Below are 16,971 nucleotides of genomic sequence, written 5' to 3'. Positions count from 1 at the left end.
TGTGTGTGTGTGTATATATATATATTTTTTTTTTTTTTCTTCATCTTTTACCCCCTTAAAATTTCTTGCAGGGCTGGTTTAGTGGTCACAAACTCTTTTAATTTTTGTTTGTCTGGGAAACTTTTTATCTCTCCTATTTTGAATGACAGCCTTGCTGGATAAAGAACTCTTGGCTGCATATTTTTCTGATTCAGCACACTGAATATATCCTGCCACTCCTTTCTGGCCTGCAAAGATTCTGTGGATAGGTCTGCTGCAAACCTGATCTGTCTTCTCTTGTAGGTTAGGGACTTTTTTTCCTTTGCTGCTTTCATGATTCTCTCCTTGCCTGAGTATTTTGTGAATTTGACTATGATATGCCTTGTTGATGGTAGGTTTTTGTTGAATCTAATGGGGGTCCTCTGTGCTTCCTGGATTTTGATGTCCGTGTCTTTCCCCAGGTTAGGAAAGTTTTCTGCTATGATTTGCTCACATAACCCTTCTACTCCTATTTCTCTCTCTTCCTCTTCAGGGACCCCTATGATTCTGATGTTGTTCCTTCTTAACGAGTCACTGATTTCTCTAATTCTTAAATCGTGCTCTTTTGTCTTAATCTCCCTCTTTTTTTTCTGCGTCATTATTCTCTAAAAGTTTGTCCTCTATATTGCTAATTCTCTGTTCCATCCTTGTATCCATTTTCTCATCCATTCTTGCCACTGCTGCATCCATTCGTGATTGTAGCTCAGTTATAGCATTTTACATTTCATTCTGGCTATTTTTTACTTCTTTTATCTCTGCAGAAAGGGATTCTAATTTATTTTCGACTCTAGCTAGTATTCTTATTATCGTGATCCTAAATTCTGGTTCAGACATCCTGCTTGTCTCTGTGTTGGTTAAATCCTTGGCTGTCGTTTCTTCGTGCTCTTTCTTTTGGGGTGAATTCCTTCGTTTTGTCATTTTGAAGGGAGAAAAGGAATTAATGAGGTAGAAAAATTGAAATTAAAAAATATTAAAATTAAAAATTAAACACACACACACACACACACAAAGGAAATCGTTTGAGAATTTGAAAAAATGAATACACTGAAGTAGACTAAAATGAGATGATGGGGGTAAAATAGAATTTGAAAAAATATACTCAAAAGTAAAGAATATAGTAGAAAAAAATTAAAGAAAAATATTTTTAATGAAAATTAAAAATAAATATGAATTTTTTTCTTTTTCTGTATTCAAGAAAAAAAGAAATGAAAAAGAGAAAAAAGATTAAAAAAGAAAAAAGAAATCATTTGAAAATTTGAAAAAGTGAATACACTGTAGTAGATTAAATAAAATGATGCAAGTAAAATAGAATTTGAAAAAATTTACATAAAAGTAAAAAATATATTTAAAAAATTAAATAAAAATATTTTAATAGAAATTGAAAGTAAAAATGAAGTTTTTCTCTTTCTGCATTCAAAAAAAGAAAAGAAATAAAAAAGAGAAAAAAAGAAAAAGAAAGAAAAAAGGAAATTGCTTGAAAATTTGAAAAGGTGAATACACTAAAGCAGACTAAACTAAAATGATGGAAGTAAAATAGAATTTGAAAAAGTTTACACAAAAGTAAAAAATATAGTAATAAAAATTAAAGAAAAAATTTTTTTTTAAATTTTTTTTTAACGTTTATTTATTTTTTTGGGACAGAGAGAGAGCATGAACGGGGGAGGGGCAGAGAGAGAGGGAGACACAGAATCAGAAACAGGCTCCAGGCTCTGAGCCATCAGCCCAGAGCCTGACGCGGGGCTCGAACTCACGGACCGGGAGATCGTGATCTGGCTGAAGTCGGACGCTTAACCGACTGCGCCACCCAGGCGCCCCAAGAAAAATATTTTTAATAAAAATTGAAAATAAAAATGAATTTTTTCTCTTTCTGCTGAATTCTGTGGTTCAGGTTGTGCAGGTTGTTGTGTTAATCCTCCAGTCAGTTTTCTAGGTGTGTAGGATGGTTTGGTGTGGGTCTGGCTGTATTTCATGGATGTGAGACACACAAAAAACTTCCATGCTGGTCCGCCATCTTGGCTCCTCCCACAATAGTTGGTATAGTTTGTCTTACTGTGCGCTGGGCTGTGGTAGAGGGTGGCTCTGTTACCCACCTCCCCTCCTTCTGTCCTTCTCCACTCCCTGCCTCCCCCAAAGCTGTCTTTCAATCCTGCTAACCCCAGCCCCAAACCTCTTCATTTCATATTCTTCCTTACCTGTAATTTCTCAACAGAATATTCTCTCATTCCAATCTTCACAGATCTTTAGCCTCTCACTCAGTCAGTTTATAGAATACCAGTGACCCAAAGCTTTTCCTTCAACCCCATTCCTCCCAGCCTTCCTGACGTATGTGAAATCATGGCTTGATTCCTGCTTTCAGGTTTTCCCCAGGGGCTAGTCATAGGTCTTTGTGATACCCTTTACCCCATGTCATTCTACACTGTGGTTCTTCATCAGCACATGAGAATATTGTCAGATTATGCTTCTCTTTGTTCAGCAGGAGGTTCATTATTGCCATGAGTACAGACCTTTACTCCAGCCAACGCTTGACATCTGAGGATTTAATGTTTGTGTTTCTCACTGTTTAAGAACAACACCAAAGTTTTATGAATGTAGTAACTTAGCTGCTGAATTTTTTGGGGGGGTATTACGAGAGCAATGTACAGGAGTAAGTCTGATTTATTTGTGTCCATCGTGTGGACTCCTCCTGTACATTTCACAGGGGTAATTGTGTTCTGTGTGAGTGTTTGCAGCTTGAGGAATATGGAAAGTCCTCAGGATGCGTTTCAAGAAAAGTTAACTGCCCTATGTTATTTCTATGGAGGGTTGCCTCATTCGATGGAGTATGTAACATATCCCAGGAATGTCTTCTGTCTCTAATGTAAAGGCTCTCTCCAGCATCTGTGTTCTTTTCTGTCTACTGGGTTGCTCTAGAGAGGGTGTTGATTTACATTTCTTCTACCTGACAGAGCAAGAGCTCTTGGGTCACTTCCTGCCTGTCCCCTTTGAGTATCTCCCGGACTGCAGCCAATGGCAGCAGGATGCGTTTCCGATTAATTTGACTAGTGACTAATAACTCTGACCCCCAGAGTGGATGACACAGGAGACTTTGCTCCTCTTCACCGAGCTGTGGATTTCCTGCTAGAATGCTTAACAACTTCGTGTTGTGATGAAAATCAGATGAAAGAACATATGGAAAAGGACTCTAGATATTTTAGGTAAGAGTATAAATGCAAATGCAAGACTCTGTCTTGGTAGCCAGGATGCCTCCAGCCTTACCCCGAACATCAGAAGGCAGGGCTTCTGTTGTGGATTCAGGACTAAACAGAGTCACCAGGATATCCAAAGGACTTTGTATTATGGAATGGATGGAATCTTTAGTGAGGAAGGAAGAAAGCGAACAAAGTTATCCTCCAATTCCAAGTACTTTTCCTCCTATCCCCCAGTCCAGCCCTGTCTCCTGGGTGGGTGTATGTGGGTAGAGGGGATTAACGTGAATTGATCTTGTGTCTGTCAGGCTTGAGAAGCTGTCTGTTGCTTTCTCTACCTGGTAGTGGCTGGTGCCTTGAAAGGTGAGCAGGAGGGGATCCTGTCCTCCTCAAGGGAACTCACATGCTGTGATCGAACCCATACTGCATCTTGATGAAGATCTAAGTCCTTATTTCACTTGAGGGAGACTGGAGGTGCGAGCTAATTCATCCCCTCATTCTATTCTCAGGACTCCATGTTGGAAGGGGGTGTCCTGGTGAATATTCCTTCTTTCCTAAACTCTCTCTCACTTGAACATCCTCTTTCTCCTCCGTGTTCTCTTCTTTCGGCCTTCCTCAAACAGCATCCGTAGACCTTCCTCCCTGGAAAGTTCCACTCCTCTGCACAAAGTGAAGCGGCATGCTACCCCCTGTCACCTCATGACTTGTATACTCCGCCATCACAGGATTTGGCTAGATATTAGTGAGAATTCTCCTCTGTGCAGGCGTCTGCTGGCAGTAGAAGCATATGGGTGCCCCAGTCCCATAAGTGGTGGAAGTAGCAGAAAATCGGGCTCCCATTGGCTTCTTTCCACTTACAATGGCCGGGCCTGGGTTCCTCCTTAACTTATCAACTGGAAAACACACTTTACCAACATATGCAAAAACTTCCTCCAAATATCAACACTCTAGTCTTTTGTGTGTATGTGTGAGACAGAGAAAGAACATAAGAGGGGAGGAGGGGGAGAGAGAGAGAAAGAGAGAGAATCTCAGTCAGGCACCATGTTCGGTGCAGAGGCTGACATGGGGCTCGATCCCACAGCCCCGGAATCACGACCTGAGCCAAAATCAAGAGTCGGACGCTCAACCGACTGAGCCGCCCTGGCACCCCTCAACACTCTAGTCTTCAGCGAAGCATTCACGCTCCTCCCTATGAACATAATTTGATTCTGCTTCTTGCAAAAAGAAACGCTCTGACATAATGGTGCCAAAGGAGCACTTGCCTCCTTCCTGGGATTAATTTCGCTGCAGATGCCTGAGCCATGAGGGTGGGTGGGTGGCGAGGGAGGCCTCCGCTCATTCCATCATTGTAAGACTTGGTGTTCCTTATGTTTGAAATATCCTTGGCTCTAGAATGTAACTGGGCCCAGAGAAAAGAGAACTAAGGAGTGGCAATTAAGGACCGGCTCTGGGCTAAGTTTAAGGGAAGGTATCCTTGAACCTGCTACATAGTCGAGCCCAAGTTATTGAGACTGACACACAGTTACTGAGAGCCAGGAAGCAAAGGAGAGGGATAACTTAACATCAGGGAGAATTATAAGGAAGAGACTCAGCATCGGGGAACTGCCTAACAAACACCAGAGGGGTAGGAGACTACATACCAAGATGCCTTATACATTTATTTTAATTAGTGGACTTGCTCCCTAGGTTCAAAGAAAGTTTCACTGGTTCAAGGTCAGAAGGTTTATCTTGACTGCTTTTAAAGTTTTTAATAGGATTCAGTTTATATCCCAACATCAACAGCACATTTTTTTCCTACACCAGGGCTCTGTATCATTCTTGTTATTTTTGTGTTTTGTTTTGTTTCCTTTTATATTTATTTACTTTTGAGAAAGAGAGAGAGAGAGAGAGTGTAAGCAGGGGAGGGGCAGAGAGAGAGGGAGACACAGAATCCGAAGCGGGCTCCAGGCTCTGAGCTGTCAGCACAGAACCCGATGCGAGGCTCAAACCCACGAACTGTGAGATCATGACCTGAGCCGAGTCTGACGCTCAACCGACTGAGCCACCCACGGGCCCCATCGTTTTGTTTTCGTAAGCAACTAACATGAGTTACACGGTGGCTTCCAGGTAAGGACCGCAAGTTAAACATGCCTCTAATACCCTTTTCTCCGGAAGTCTCTCTGAAACTACAATAGAAGAGATTTTTACTGGCAAAGGGAAAATGGGAGAGGAGAAAATCACAGCAAACTTTTGGAATCTGGAAAGCAAACAAGTGCTGATTTAGCAGAGCTGAGACAGCTGAATCCTAGATCAGCGGTGAGGAAAGTGGATTGACCCACAAATCTACAAAGGCTATGAATTGGTAACACTGAGTACCTCTGGAAATGGGGGTCAAGGGAGGGGTTTAAAGAAAGAGGATTTGTTGGCAGTTTTTTTTTTTTTTTGAAGTAGGCTTCACATCCAGCATGGAACCCAGCGTGGGATTTGAACTCACAATCCTGAGACCAAGACCTGAGCTGAGATCAAGAGTCTGACACTGAACCAAATGAGCCACCCAGGAACCTCTTGTTGGAAGCTTTTTAAAGAACATTTTAATCCCCAGACCACCTTCTCCAATTTGTGCAGTCAGACACTTGGCCTCCTCCACACTCACAGAATTAGAAGATTTTTTTTTTTCTGCACAGGAAAACAGAAGGTCCCTGGGTTGGAAGACAGTAGGCAGAGATGGAGGTGGGTGCTGTGCTAGGAACTGGGAGCTGGAGTAACTACAGTCTTACTGGCTTCTGGGATTCCAGTCCTCCCCATCTCCTGGGCTCCCAGAATATTGGAAACCAGGCCATTGTCTTTCAGGGAGGAGACTGGAAAGTTCCCCTGGAGAATCTGAGCAGCCCAAGAAGAAAGTCTTACACATACCGACGATGAGTTTTCATTGGGAAAATGATGACCCTCGGGTGAAGTTCACTGTTGAAAAGCCCCGGCCACAAATTCACTCTCATGAGCAAATGATCAAGATTTACAGGTGCGGAAACCCTAATGTGAAAGATTCAGACCAAGGCAAACCAATGTTTAAAAAGCAACATGAGAAATAGCAGACACATTCAAAGAAAAGAAACTTAAAACAAAAACCCATCAGTAGTATCTTCAGTGAGGCAAGAAGAAATATTTCAACCTTGAGACAGCAAAAGAATGACGTAGAAACAGAACTTTTGAAGAAAAGGGAGCTCTAGACATTCGGAAACATAATGGAAATTTTGAAAAATGTAACGAATTGGAGGATAAAATTGAAGAACTCTCCTCAACAGTAGAGCAAATGATGTAAAAGAGAAAAAGTAAAAAAGTCGGGGGATGGATCCACAAGACTTAAGGATCCACAAGACTTAATATCTAAGTAACAGGAGTTTCAGGAAAAGAGAACAGAAAAAGTGAACTGCCAAAAAGATAAGGGGATCAAAATAAAATGTCATCAGTTTTCTCAACAGTAATGCCAGAGGCTAGAAGATGAGAAAGTGATGCCTTCAACCCTTGGAAGAATAACCACTTCTACCTTAAAATTTTTTTGTGTGTTTGATTTTTTATATTTGAGAGGGAGACAGACAGAGAGCGAGTAGGATAGGGGCAGAGAGACAGAGACAGAATCCAAAGCAGGCACCAGGCTCTGAGCTGTCCGTCAGCACTGAGCCCGACGTGGGGCTGGAACTCATGAACTGAACCGTGAGATCATAACCTGAGCTGAAGTCAGACGCTTAACTGACTGAGCCACCCGGGTGCCCCAAAACCACTTCTATCTTAGAATGACAAAAGAGCAATTGCGTATGAGGGCTGAAGAAAGACATTTTAGAAAGGCAATGTTTCAAAAAGTGTATTTCCCATGTGCCTTTATCAGGGAGCGACTAAAGAGTATGTTTCACCAAAACAAGGGAACAAACCACGAACGAAGACTCAAGACAGAGGAAACGGGAGATTCGACTCAAGAGAAATGAAGGGGATCCTCAGGATGACAGCTCCACCCCAGTTGTTGAGAACAAAACAGTCCAGACTGGAACATGGCAGAGAATCTGGAAAGTGTTTCTTCAAGAAGATCAGATTGATAAAATATGGGATGCTCTAAATGTCTTGAGAAGATGTTTATATCATTGCAGGAGACTTTGTGTTTGAATTTGTGGTAAGTGCATCTACTACTAATACACTTACTGTCCAGGGAATTAAAAAAAGTTGTTCAGGATAGTAAAAGTCATTATAGTTTACTACGTGGCTTAGTTCAGGGTAGCATTTACATGGTTGTAATGCTATGAGTTACATTTACTGAATAAAGATCTAAGGAAAATTAATGATGTAACTGTATTGGAAGGATAAAGGGATGGGAAGGGTGTGCGTGTGTTTCATGGGGAAAGGGGAAGAGAGCCAAATCCCTAACTTGCGAACTGGTAAGCCAGTAGCTAAAGCCTATAAGTGAAAAATCAAGGAAACTGTACAGGAGGAAAAGTAAGTTTCCTTCTCTTCTGATTTCTCAGCTGAGGCCACTGAAATAAAAAATTAACAAGAGAAAAACAGGAGTTGATTCGCATGCATACCTCATGTATACATGGGAAACACCCAAAGACAAATAAGTAACTCCTACAACCACTTAAGAATTCCAACTTAGGGGCGCCTGGGTGGCTCAGCTGGTTAAATGTCTGACTTCAGTGCTCACTTCGGCAGCACATATACTAAAATTGGAACGATACAGGGAAGATTAGCATGGCCCCTGCACAAGGATGACACATAAATTTGTGAAGCGTTCCATATTTTTAAATATTGTCAAAATGTCGATACTACCCAAAGCTATCTACACATTCAATGCAATCCCAATCAAAATTGCACCAGCATTCTTCTCGAAGCTAGAACAAGCAATCCTAAAATTCATATGGAACCACAAAAGGCCCCGAATAGCCAAAGTAATTTTGAAGAAGAAGACCAAAGCAGGAGGCATCACAATCCCAGACTTTAGCCTCTACTACAAAGCTGTCATCATCAAGACAGCATGGTATTGGCATAAAAACAGACACATAGACCAATGGAATAGAATAGAAACCCCAGAACTAGACCCACAAACGTATGGCCAACTAATCTTTGACAAAGCAGGAAAGAATATCCAATGGAAAAAAGACAGTCTCTTTAAAAATGATGCTGGGAGAACTGGACAGCAACATGCAGAAGGTTGAAACTAGACCACTTTCTCACAGCGTTCACAAAAATAAACTCAAAATGGATAAAGGACCTGAATGTGAGACAGGAAACCATCAAAACCCTAGAGGAGAAAGCAGGAAAAGATCTCTCTGACCTCAGCCGCAGCAATTTCTTACTTGACACATCCCAAAGGCAAGGGAATTAAAAGCAAAAATGAACTATTGGGACTTCATGAAGATAAAAAGCTTCTGCACAGCAAAGGAAACAATCAACAAAACTAAAAGGCAACCAACGGAATGGGAGAAGATATTTGCAAATGACATATCGGACAAAGGGCTAGTATCCAAAATCTATAAAGAGCGCACCAAACTCCACACCCGAAAAACAAATAATCCAGTGAAGAAATGGGCAGAAAACGTGAATAGACACTTCTCTAAAGAAGACATCCGGATGGCCAACAGGCACATGAAAAGATGCTCAACGTCGCTCCTCATCAGGGAAATACAAATCAAAACCACACTCAGATATCACCTCACGCCAGTCAGGGTGGCCAAAATGAACAAATCAGGAGACTATAGATGCTGGCGAGGATGTGGAGAAACGGGAACCCTCTTGCACTGTTGGTGGGAATGCAAATTGGTGCAGCCGCTCTGGAAAACAGTGCGGAGGTTCCTCAAAAAATTAAAAATAGACCTACCCTATGACCCAGCAGTAGCACTGCTAGGAATTTACCCAAGGGATACAGGAGGACTGATGCATAGGGGCGCTTGTACCCCAATGTTTATAGCAGCACTCTCAACGATAGCCAAATTGTGGAAAAAGCCTAGATGTCCATCAACTGATGAATGGATAAAGAAATTGTGGTTTATATACACAATGGAGTACTACATGGCAATGAGAAAGAATGAAATCTGGCCTTTTGTAGCAACGTGGATGGAACTGGAGAGTGTGATGCTAAGTGAAATAAGCCATACAGAGAAAGACAGATACCATATGTTTTAACTCTTATGTGGATCCTGAGAAACTTAACAGAAGACCAGGAGGGAGGGGAAGGAAAAAAAAAAAAAAGAGGTTAGAGAGGGAGGGAGCCAAAACATAAGAGACTCTTAAAAACTGAGAACAAACTGAGGGTTGATGAGGGGTGGGAGGGAGGGGGGTGTGGGTGATGGGTATTGAAGAGGGCATCTTTTGGGATGAGTACTGGGTGTTGTATGGAAACCAATGTGACAATAAATTTCATATATTAAAAAAAAATAAATCTAATTCAGAACTTGAAAAAAAAAATGTCCAACTTCACCTCAGGTCATGATCTCGCTGTTCATGGGCTCAAGCCCTGCATCTGGCTCTGTGCTGACAGCTCAGAGCCTGGATCCTGCTTCGGATTCCCTCTCTCTCTGTCCCTCTCCTGCTTGCACTCTTTCTCTCTCTCAGAAATAATAAACATTAAAAAAATTTTTTTAATAAAAAAAAATTCCAACTTAAATGCCATCTTTATAGGGATAGGGGAGGGAAATGTAGTCCTCTTAGTGGGGGAGGAAATGCTTTTTAGGATAGATGAATGGGCCCCTGGAAGAATAGATGGGTGGTGTGGTAGTTTGTGACAAAGTTAGTCTGGGTGCGGGGTTGACATCTAGGCTCCTTTCCTATGACAAGAGTCAGTTCTCCCTCATTAATGACACTCACAGGAGGGGATTTATGACAACGGAGTTTCATTCAGAGGATCTGTCTTTAGGCAGATGAGGGGAGTTCAGAGAAAGCCTCTCCCCGTATTTGCCTACAGCTGGAAATAACCAGTACATGAAAGTAACAAATTTGGGACTGGGCTCCTCCAGTCCTATCTTACAGTGGCATTTCCTGACCCTTCAAAAGCAACACAAGCATTTTATTTAGAGGTGGAGAGGTCAGTACCTAAAGCATCAGCTCACGGGTGCCTGAGTGGCTCAGGTGATTGAGTGACCCACTCTTGATCTTGGCCCAGGTCATGATCTCACAGTTTGTGAGACTGAGCCCTGTGTGGGGTTCTGCACTGACAGCACAGAGCCTGCTTGGGATTCTCTCTCTCCCTGTCTGTCTCTCTCTCTCTCAAAATAAATAAGTAAACATTAAAAAATAAATAAGGCATCAGCTCAGACACTTAAAAGTAGATCTTCTTGGGGCGCCTGGGTGGCGCAGTCGGTTAAGCGTCCGACTTCAGCCAGGTCACGATCTCGCGGTCCGTGAGTTCGAGCCCCACATTAGGCTCTGGGCTGATGGCTCAGAGCCTGGAGCCTGTTTCCGATTCTGTGTCTCCCTCTCTCTCTGCCCTTCCCCTGTTCATGCTCTGTCTCTCTCTGTCCCCCCAAAAATAAATAAACGTTTAAAAAAAAAATAAACTAAAAGTAGATCTTCTGGAGAAAAGGTAGTGTGGGAACCTGTCACAACAAACAGTATGGAACTGTTTGGCTCTTTAAACAATTTAAAACACTTTAAAATTCTGTATTACTTAATAAAAATTAAAGTGAAAAATGTAAACAAACACCAAAAGGCCCACACAATGTGCCTCTCTGAACTGGCAAATAAAACCAAGTGATAAATATTTCATAGCATGATTCCAACCGATATCATCTGAGGCACCTTGAGCTCAGAGCCAGAAAGTTCCATTTTTTTTAATGTTTATTTATTTATTTTGAGAGAGAGAGAGAGTGAGCGCAAACGCATGAGTGGGGTAGGGGCAGAGAAAGAAGGGGACAGAGAATACAAGGCAGTCTCTGCATGGCCAACGCAGAACCTGACACGGGGCTTGAACCCATGAACTGTGAGATCATGACCTGGGACGAGATCAAGAGTCAGACGCATAAGCGACTGGGCCACTCAGGAGCCCCAGAAAGTTCCATTTTTAAGTGGGAAGGGAATCTCAGCACCAGTGCGGTGATGGACCCAGACAGAGGGGAAGCAGCATTTCCCCAGTGGTGGGAGAAGGCACAGACCAGATCTGAGATTCCATCTTTATTGATGATTAAACACCAGCTGTCACTTGCAATGTCAGTTGTTTTTTTTTTTTTTAATTTTTAAAATGTATATTCATTTTTGAGAGAGAGAGAGCCAAAGAGCAAGCAAGGGAGGGGCAGAGAGAGGGAGACACAGAATCCGAAGCAGTCTCCAGGCTCTGAGCCGTCAGCACAGAGCCCAACCTGGGGCTTGAACTCCCAAACTATGAGATCATGACCTGAGCTGAAGTCAGATGCCTAACCGACTGAGCCACTGAGGTGCCCCTGCGATGTCAATTTGTAATGTTTCTAAGTAATGATGCTGAGAAAGAAATTTTGAAAGCTAGGAAAAGATGATTGAACAGTTAAATGGACGTGAAAAGATGAGCTTGTTTTTCTCCTTCTTTTTTTAAATTTTTTAATGTTTTTTATTTTTTAATACAATGTATTGACAAATTGTTTAGTTTTGAGAGAGTGAGAATGAGAGAGAGAGAGAGAGGCAGAGTGTGAGCAGGGGAGGGACAGAGAGAGAGGGAGACACAGAATCCAAAGCAGGCTCCAGGTTCTGAGTCATCAGCACAGAGCTGGATGCGGGGCTCCAACTCAAGAACCGTGAGATTATAACCTGTGCCGAAGTCCCTCTCTCAACTGACTGAGGCACCCAGGCGACCCGAGCTGTTTTTTCTTGAAAGCAGTTTGTTTACAACTTGAGAGTTTAAACCTTCTGATGTGGAACCGAGCCAAAAATAAATAAAGAAAATATTGAGCAAGAAGAGTGGTGGCTTGAAATTCAAAGTGGGTGTGACCTTTTAGGCACCTGCCCCCACTGATTTCTGCTTGTGGTTGCATAAATTCTGGTCTTCTCCCATTGTTGATATACCCAGGGGAGAAAGCATTCAACAGAAGTTAATGAGTGAATAAATAAACCTGCTAACAGAGGCTCTCAGAGTGAGGTGGGTTGGGCTGGAAAACAAACATTACATTTCAAAAGTCCAACTGAGGCCAAGAACCAACAACTTGTTAAGAGTGCACACCTGAGCTGCTCTCAGCGCTGCTTGAGAACGTTTCTAAGAGAACAGGAAATGAATTCAAGTAATGCAATTGATTCCCGAGCTTTGTCTTTTTCTTTCTTTCTGTTTTTTTGCCAAAACCCTATTTCGGTTTCAAGTTAGCTTTCCCATACTCTGTTCAGACTTTAATTTCATGGTATAATTCATTCAAACTTTGGTAACCGCCTGGCTGTAATTCGAGCTGGCTGGTCAAGAAACCAAGTGCCAGCAAAGCTTCTTATTTATATTGCCATAATCCAAAACATCGAAGAGATTAAATGTAAAAATAATCCTGTCCTTAATCACATGATCTCAGCGAATGTCTTCCCCTTTGACTAGAGCCGCAATTGGTATTTATATTGTGAAGACCAAATGTGTAATTTATGCAAAAGTAATCACCACAGTTTTTAGAATGGAGGCGAGATTCTTCTGTTCTACTGACAACCTGTTTTTTAATGTTTCTTTTTAAATTTACATATGGCAAATTCCCTCTTTGTTGATATACATTTCCCTGAGTTTTAACACAGGTACAGCTTCATGTGACCTTACACCAACCAGGACGGAGAGCAGTTCTGTCGTCCCAAACTCCCCAAACTCATGATTGCCTCATGTGTAATCCCTGGGAACCACCAATCTGTTCTCCGTCCCTAAATTTTGTCTTTTCCAGAATGCCATATATATGAAGTCATCCAGAACGCAGCCTTTTGTGCCTACCTTCTTTCACTTAGCATAACAATGTATTTGAGATTCACGTTACCGTGTGGACCGTATATGTGTTTATACACGTGTGTGTGTGTAAATATAGGTGTGAGTAAACTTTTCACTTTGAAATCATTAGAGTCACAGGAAGCGGCAAAGATAGCGGATCAAGTAGTGCCCCCAACTCCGGTCCCCACCAACCAGTTCTCTCCAATGGTTACATCTTGCGTAATCATAGTACAAGATCAGGAGCAGGAAATTGACACTGATACCATGTCGGCCATTTTGTCACATGCTCAGATGCCTGTAACCACCACCTCAGCCAATATACAGAACTATCCTGCCCCCACACGGATCTCCTTAGTGCTTCTCCTCTCTGGTCATCCCTATTCCTGCTCCCTCCCCCCATTCCTTACCCATGGCAACCACTCATCTATTCCCTATCTCTATAATTTTGTCATTTTGAGAGTGTTATACAAATTGAATCATAAAGCATGTGACCTTTGGAGATTAATTTTTTTACCCAGCGTAACGCCTTTAAGGAGTTGCTGTGGGTGGAAATTATGGAGACAGTTATCTGCTGTTTTCAGTGATGGATACCCACTGTTGTCAACTAGTTTCTACGCTGAATTTAAAAGTTCATCTAGTCCCCATCAATTAAATTAAGACAGCAAGTTTTCTTCTCCCTTCGTGCAAAATGTATATTCCAGAAGCACTGCGTGAATACAACTGGGTTCCTTGCATTTCATTTCAAGGGCACAGAGAATGCTTGATGTTTTTTTTTTTTTTTTAATTTTTTTTTTTTTTCAACGTTTATTTATTTTTGGGACAGAGAGAGACAGAGCATGAACGGGGGAGGGGCAGAGAGAGAGGGAGACACAGAATCGGAAACAGGCTCCAGGCTCTGAGCCATCAGCCCAGAGCCTGACGCGGGGCTCGAACTCACGGACCGCGAGATCGTGACCTGGCTGAAGTCGGACGCTTAACCGACTGCGCCACCCAGGCGCCCCTAGAATGCTTGATGTTTTAAGGATTTTCCAGAGGAATCCATTTGGAAAAAAAAAAAAAAAAAGGAATCAACAGGGTTTAGTGGAAAGAGTACCCGAATGGGGATCTGGAACTCTTGTTCTGGACACAGCTCTGGCTGGTCCTGACTGTGTGACCTTGGGCAAGTTCTGGAACCTCATCACGTCTGCATCTCTTCGTTCAGTCACATTTCCTGGCATGGATTCTGCCCAACAGTGAGGTGCAGGATTAATACGCACTGAGGAAGCAAAGTGTTTTTTGTTATAATTAATTTGAGTTAAGCCAAATTCAAGAGGTTTCTTTGAAAGAGGACTCGCCGGAGGCGTCGATGTGCTAACATATGTTTTTAATCCCCGTGGAAGAGCTGTCCGTGTGCCATGTTTTTCAAGTTCATTTGACCACTGAACTCTGTTTCCTTGAATAATACATGGAATATACGTTTCCCCTCGATTTTCCCTTAGAACTCACTTTGGGAGATGGCGGGCTGAAGTACTTTGAATGTCCCTGCCAAATACAGCTGTTTAATGTTTTCCAGTCTTTTTTGTAAAAACCTCAAATGCTTCCTAGCATATTTGTCTGGAAAGTTCACACCGCACATGTCATGTTTTATGGAAGCGATCTCCACAGGACTGTAAAGTGACATAATTGAAGCCAAAATAGCAACCTTGTTCCTATGTGTCTGAGGTCAAGCTGGTTTAAACCCGGGTAGAGATCAGCTAGGTGTCACGGACTTGGCGGCACAGGGGAAGCTGTGATGGATGGAGGCACAGGTGAGGAGCACGCCTGGAGAAGGACCCAGAAGCCGCAGTCACAGCATGAGTTTCCAGAGTGAGGACAGAGCCCTACAGAAGATCAGAGGAGTCAGCAGGTCAAAGGTGCTGTCTGCTGGGCCATGGGGAGTCCAGGAAACACATGGCCAGGTCAATGAAAGGTCATAGGTCACATGTCAAACAAGGAACAAGGAACCGAAAGCTTTGTAGAAACCCAAGGGCACGCAGGTCATTCCCCAGGAAGCAGGCATGAGACATCACTAAGAAGAGTTCTTAATACTGAGGAATTTTCTTGCCCAGCTGTGAAGCCCCAGCTCCTGCTGGGACAGCAGCCAATGCCCTGGAGAGGCTCCCAGGCCTGCGGGTCAGGGTGGTGGGTGTGAGGTGCTCCGGGAGCTGAGGCCGGGCTCAGCGATGGTGACTCTGGAAGAAAAGCTGTAGACGGTCGGCCCTGGCCCAGAAGAAATCCACCTTGCCTCTCTCCCCCTCCCCTTCCGAAGCACCACTTGGAAGCTTTGCTCCCTCTTGCAGTTTGGGGTACTCTGGGAGCCTGAAGAGTATAGAATGAAGAGATTAACTGGCTATAATTATAAAGCTTGAGGCAGTTTAATGCAGTGGGAAGAGTATGGATTAAGAGTCAAGAGGCCAAGTTCAGCCTTCTGACCTCAGCCGTGGCCATTGGTCTCCTCATTCATAAAAGTTGGAGGTTTCTTTTCTCTCTTTCTTTTTTTTTTCCTTTCACGTTTATTTAATTTTGAGAGAGAGAGAAAGAGAGTGTGAGCCGGGAGAGGCAGAGAGAGGGAGGCAGAGGATCCGAAGCTGGCTCTGTGCTGACGGCAGAGAGCCTGATGTGGGGCTCAAACTCAGACCGTGAGGTCATGACCTGAGCCGATGTTGGATGCACAACCGACTGAGTCATGCAGTCACCCCTTAAATTCAAAAAAAATTTTTTTAATGTTTATTTATTTTTGATACAGAGAGTGCGAATGGGGAAGGGGCAGAGAGAGAGGGAGACACAGAATCCAAAGCAGGCTCCAGGCTCTGAGCTGTCAGCACAGACCCCAATGCAGGGCTCAAATCCATGAACTGCAAGATCATGACCTGAGCTGAAGTTGGACACTTGAGCCACCCAGGCCCCCTTACATTTTTTATTCTTATTCTTATTCTTATTCTTATTCTTATTCTTATTCTTATTCTTATTCTTATTCTTTAGAGACAGAGAGCTGGGGAGAGAATCTTAAGCAGACTCCAAGCTCCATGTAGAGCCCCATGCAGGGCTCGATTCCATGACACTGGGATAGTGAGCTGAGCTGAATTCAAGAGTTGGACGCTCAACCAACTGAGCCACCCAGGTGCCCAAAGTCAGAAGTTTCTTGTAGCTCAAAGGTACAAGATTCTCGTCACCTCTCCTGAGTGTGAGAAGGGAAAAGCACATTCCATCCTGGATGAGGAGGTGAGAGGGGCCTCCTCTGTTCTGTAGTTCAAGGTGGCTGCCAGCCCTTCCTTGCCCTTCGCCCGCATCTGGGGCAGCACGCGTGTTGCTGTATGTAGACTTGCTCTGGAGAAGACTGGCAGTGCTGGACAGCCTTCCATGAGAGGGACCTCAGGATGGGCCTGAGAGAGGCGGGACCCAGGAGGGCAGTGTGACCTTCTCAAAAGTCAGGCAGCTGTGTGTTCCGTAGATCAGCCTGAGACACAGGACAGCCCAGGAGCTGTCGGGAGACGCCAGACCCAGACAGAAAGTCCTGTGTGGTGGGGTAAGCACCATGCTCTCACTGTCACCTCACGGGGGACAGAGGAATTCTCTGATAATCGGAAGGGAGTGTGTTTTGAAGTTGAGAGGGGCACGGTAGGTACAAATCATATTAATTAGAGGAATATACCTTCCTCATTGCTCATGGTCGGCTTTCAGAGAAAGGTGGCACTTAGGGTAATGAGGTGAATTTCAGAGCATACCAGCTGTTTGCTTGCTGGTTGTTGGTGGAGAGACTGATCTGGAAATAAGCACTCTGCAGGCTCCACCCTCTTCCTCCTCCTCTCCCAGAACGTGAGTGGTATTCCCAGCTCTCTCACGGCCAGCAGAAGCCAGACCAACAGGTGGCCACAGCCCCAG

General features: G+C 43.4%; 1 long non-coding RNA gene and 1 other non-coding gene across 3 annotated transcripts in view; one reads left to right on the top strand and one right to left on the bottom strand.

Annotated features, from left to right (window-relative positions):
* The window catches only part of LOC147581482 (uncharacterized), a 131,356-nt gene that overhangs the window by 82,251 nt on the left and 32,134 nt on the right, over window positions 1-16,971 (bottom strand). The gene's annotated exons all lie outside the window — the stretch shown is intronic.
* LOC112870069 (U6 spliceosomal RNA) lies at window positions 7,865-7,971 on the top strand. Its single transcript, XR_003224460.2, has one exon. It is a non-coding gene; the product is annotated as a U6 spliceosomal RNA (small nuclear RNA).

Source organism: Puma concolor, chromosome B1 (assembly GCF_028749965.1).
Source record: "Puma concolor isolate L17-30 chromosome B1, mPumCon1.1.hap2, whole genome shotgun sequence".
Lineage (NCBI taxonomy): Eukaryota > Metazoa > Chordata > Mammalia > Carnivora > Felidae > Puma > Puma concolor.
Note: the sequence above shows the minus strand (reverse complement) of the source record. Positions and strands in the feature narration are given on the sequence as shown.